The following is a 5,249-nucleotide window of genomic DNA, read 5'->3' on the forward strand; positions in this document are numbered from 1 at the left end:
AATGGTTTAACTGAGTAAAGGCGATGAGTTTTCAATCTAAACAGACAGCTGATTAGGTCTGAAATAAAGTGCACTCACAAAATCCTGACACTACAGCACATAAACACTTTAAACATTTATCATGCATGACAATGCCACAACACTGAGGTGAACATTAGAAAGAGAACGGCTCTACGGGCTCGCGTGCCACACACAAGTACAAACAAGGGTCTACTACGGTAAAGATTTCTTCATGATGAAGTAAAGGGATAGAGAAATGCCTTTCATGAGAGAATTATCCATGCTAATATTGTATATACTTCTATTTTCTCAAATGCAAGGCAATTGCAATGATAGTTCCCTCTGAACTTTCGGCTGATATTTGAGCTAGTATCACTACAGAAATGTTCAACCAGATTGTCACACACACACACACACACACACACACACACACACACACACACACACACACACACACACACACACACACACACACACACACACACACACACACACACACACAATACGGTAAGAAATTAAACTAGATATTATGCCACAGTATTTGTCCTGGACACATCACTTCAGGTCACCGGCATCACCCTGGATGGTCTTCTTGATGCGCAGAGCATGGTGGTCTGCTACTGGTCGAGACAGGAGATCGAATCAAACTCCTTCACCTGGAGGACGTCAGCACAAGATTTAGAGATCAAAGTGAGCCAAAACTCATGAGAAAAACAAATGAACTGCACCTGATTCACTGCAAAAAATGCTCTTCACAATTCTGGGTAAAAAATAACCCAATGTTGGGTAAAATATGGACTAACTCAGCGATTGGGTTGTCTTAAGCAAATATTTAACCCAACCGCAAGATTAAAACAACCCAATTGCTGGGTTAGTCTTTCGGATGAGACATTAAACCGAGGACATAAACTGTGGTCATTAAAAATCCCAGGATGTCTTTCGGAAAAAGAGTAGGGGTGTAACCCCGGCATCCTGGCCAAATTTGCCCACTGGCCCCTGTCCATCATGGCCTCCTAATAATCCCCCTCTCCTGATTGGCTTCATCACTCGGTCTCCTCTCCACCAATCAGCTGGTGTGTGGTGAGCGTTCTGGCGCAATATGGCTGCCGTCGCATCATCCAGGTGGATGCTGCACATTGGTGGTGGTTGAGGAGATCCCCCTTCTATGTAAAGCGCTTTGAGTGCCTTGAAAAGCGCTATATAAATCAAAAACATTATTATAGTCCATATTCGACCTAACATTGAGTTAAAACAACCCAGCATTTTTTTAGAGTGTACTTAGTGTTTTGCCCTGGTTCCAGTCCAAATGTGTAAAAATTCTTAAATCAAGATGCATTTACTGAAGTAGTAAAATTCCTTAAAATATTATGTCTGGAAATTAACTTAAAACAAGCAAAAACGTCTGCAATTGGTTAGAAAAATAATCTTTGTTCTGTTTTAAACTGTGGTTAATACATTAATATTCTATATACAAAAAGTGAGTTCTTCATTAATTGTCACTGTAATTTACAGTGTTATTGGCTTAATGTATTTGTAAAATCCCCATAAAACTCAGAAACCCAATGTGTGTGTATACACTTAATTTATTGGTAAAAACTTTCAGGAATTCTTACTATTGTAATTAATGTCCAATAAAATCTGTTTTAAAGCACTTTATTAATAATATTTTCCATTTTTATGTGACCTAATCTAAAGTGAGAACTATTGGGGTTAATAAGTTGTTAACAAAGCATCATCCAACTCTTTACATATGAGCTTACTAAAAATAACTGTTAATTACAGTGACAAAGAAGGAAGAACTCACTTTTTGTTATAGTCTATTAACGTATTAACTACAGTTTATAAACAATTAATTAGTGGCAAACGAATCGTTTTCGAAAGATTAATAAGTGCTTTGTTACAGATACTTATTATTATAAAGTGTTAGTCACACCTTTTTTGCAATTATTTCTCAAGAAAGTCAATTTTCAAAAATAGTATTTTCACCTAAGCGAATGAACACAAAAGCAACACTGTAAAATGTAACATACAAAAATTTCAGTATCACCATTTTTCCTTACTTTTTTTCTGTGAAGAATATTTGCATAATCTGAAATATCTAAAGAACCGTTTTGTTAAATGGAAAGTTTCCAGAGCTTAAAGGTTCTTCATGAAACCATCAATGCCAATAAAGGACCTTTATATGTAAGAGTGTACAGCATTATCAACTTATAAACTTACGGCTTCAGTGAACGCCTCGCTGTTCTGCTCCTCATGAGCCTCCAATAGTTTCTGTGCAGGAATACGAAACAATGTAAAGCAAAGTGCAAAACAAAGCAACAAAGTGCAAAAACTGCAATATATGACAACCACATTACTGCACTCAGTATACATACTGACTGATTGCCTTTTACTTTTTCTATTTACTATAAAGTGCTGCAGGGATGACATATTTTGCAGGCCAAAACCCGGACAATAGTAATACGAACTTTCAGTTCCATCGCGCTAAACTCTTTTTGGTTTTGGTTTTGGTTTAATGCCTGAAAACAGCAGTGCATCCAAATTCACATATTGTTCAGCACTGTTGGTGCTTTCGGCAATACGGTAGCTTGTCTGTTTGATCGGACCACACGGACCAGCCTTTGCTCTCCATGAGCATCAATGAGCTGTGGCCGAATCAAATCCAGCCCTGGAGGGTTTAACTCTATCCAACTCACTTACTTGTAATTTACTAGTACCTCTGAATACCTTGAATATCTTGTTCAGGTGTGTTTGATTAGGGTTAGAACTAATCTCTGCAGGAAAGAGGCCCTCCAGGACCCGATCTGAGGAACCCTACAAAGCATGGTTCAAATGAACCATGTTTATTTATGATCATCATGATAATTAATTGACAATTACCATCGCAAACCTGTTGGTAATTAGGTGCGGAAAGAGGAATTTAAAAAAAAAAAATCAAATATCTCAAACATTAAAAGAAATCCTGCACACTATCAATACTTGCAGAAGATATATTTTTATCATCAACGTTTCCGTCTCATCACCTTTATCAGGCATATAATTGTAATATAATAATTGTCAGGATCATGATAAGCAAAACATGCAAGAATCATAAACTAATTCAAAAGACAATGGAAAAATCCTTTTGGGTTTTTTTTAGAGAGAATGCTAACTTTTGGGTTAGCCTAAAAAAGTATGCATCCGAAATCACATACTTCCCTACTAGGCGAAAAATGTGACAAAAGAAGAAGGCTATGTCTGAATTCACAGTACTCATAAAAGAGTAGGTAGAAGTACCCGTATGACCTCCGGTGAGATTCTGAAGTGTGCATATGATGACACTTTACTATCCCATGAGGCCACAGGAGAAGATTTATGAATGACAGTGAAGTGACATAACTGATGCTGGTAGGTCACATGATAATGACAACATGGCGGATGTAGTACGTCCAGATTACACTCATACTACACACACTGGAAAAAAAATGCTCTTCTTACTTAGTATGTTAGTCTTGTTTCCAGTCCAAATATCTAAAAAAAATCTTAAATCAAGATGCTTTTACTAAATAAGTAAAATGACCTCATTGCTAGATAATTTAACTTGTTTCAAGCAAAAACTCACTTCATTTAGATTTTATCTTTAAGAAAACAAGAAAAAAAAACATCTCATTTTACTTATCTAGTAAATGCATCTTGATTTAAGAATTTTTAAATATTTAGACTAGAAACAAGACTAACATACTAAGTAAGAAAAAAATGTTTTGCAGTGCACATTCATACTGTATACATTTTTAGTGGTTGTAAAGTAATTCCTTATTCAAAATAAGCATCTACTCAAGAGAGTATGGTTTCGGATGCAGCCGGTCTCATCACTGCAGCACTCGTGCTAACTAAACTAAATAATTGCACTTACTTTCAACAGCTTACATTCTCTTGAATCAGAGAATGCAGGAAACATCCCTTCATACTTGTCAATCTAAAGGAAAACACAGAATATTTGCTTCAGATTAGCTGAATACATGTCAGGAGCAACAACTGAATTAATCATGGCAGACTGGGAACAGCATATTCCTACAATGGCATTAGTGACTGAAAATGTTTGCTGCATGAATGCCACTAGGTGTCAGTGTAAGACAAGACAACTGCAATATCAGCCAGCTTAAAACGACATAGTTCACCCAAAAAATCCAATCCTGTCATCATTTACTCACCCTCGAGTTGTTCCAACCTTGCAGGAATTTCTATGTGCGGATGAATATTGCATATATTGATAAGATTATATTTTGAAGAATATCGGTAACCAAATAGGCCTGAAGACCCAATAACTTCCATAGTATAATAATAAATAATACACTGTAAAAAAATATTTTTTTTAATAAAAAAAGTTACCTGGTTGCCTTAAAATTTTGAGTTTATTGAAATTAAAATTTTGAGTTAATATAGTGAAAATTTTTTGAGATTCGACAACCTTTATTAAAATATTATTAAAAGATTTTGTAAGCATATTGGGTAATTGTGTGTGTTTTATTTCTGATGAAGCAGTGAAACATGCCAAATAGTGCTATTTTCATGATTTATCAATTTTTTTTAATCTGGTTCAGATACAATAATGTTTTGAGTTTCTATTTATTAAACAAATTTCCTTCATTGTATCAACTCAAATTTTTAATTTCAATAAACTTAAAATTTTAAGGCAACCAGGTTACTTACTTTTTAAAGTTAAACCAACAAAAAATGCCTAGGTTACGACTGTAACCTCGGTTCCCTGAGGAGGGAACTCATCGAATGACGTTTTGGGGAACGTCTTTACCAACACCACCATAACGAGAAGTGCCTGTCCCATGTGAAAGAAAGCACACTAGAATGAAAGCACTGACGACCCTGGGGTAGACCCTGTGTCCAAAGAGTAGAACCTCACAAATGTGTGCGGTGAGGACCAGCCTGCCGCTTCACAAATATCTTGCAGGGCCACCCCTGACATAAAGGCCTTAGATGCCGCCATACTCCTAGTAGAATGTGACCGGACCGCCAAAGGAGATGGCTGCCCGACCGACTCATAAGCAAATGAAATGGTCTCAACCACCCACTTGCTCATCCTATGCTTTGAAGCCGTGGCCCCTTTGCTAGGGGCCCCAAAGCACACAAACAATTGCTCGGACTTACGCCAAAGGGCAGCTCTGTGGACATAAGCATCTAATGCCCTAACTGGGCAGAGCAAATTACTTTTCTCCTGATCCGAGTTGATGAAAGGTGGAGGACAGAAGGTCTGC

General features: G+C 36.9%; 1 long non-coding RNA gene across 1 annotated transcript; it reads right to left on the reverse strand.

The window, feature by feature from the left end:
- Positions 1-220: 220 nt before the first annotated feature.
- Positions 221-3,955, reverse strand: LOC137073594 (uncharacterized). Its single transcript, XR_010904789.1, has 3 exons — positions 3,893-3,955; positions 2,221-2,271; positions 221-656 (listed from the first exon to the last, which is right to left on the reverse strand). It is a non-coding gene; the product is annotated as an uncharacterized lncRNA (long non-coding RNA).
- Between the last annotated feature and the right edge of the window lie 1,294 nt (positions 3,956-5,249).

Source organism: Pseudorasbora parva, chromosome 4 (genome assembly GCF_024679245.1).
Source record: "Pseudorasbora parva isolate DD20220531a chromosome 4, ASM2467924v1, whole genome shotgun sequence".
Classification (NCBI taxonomy): Eukaryota; Metazoa; Chordata; class Actinopteri; order Cypriniformes; family Gobionidae; genus Pseudorasbora; species Pseudorasbora parva.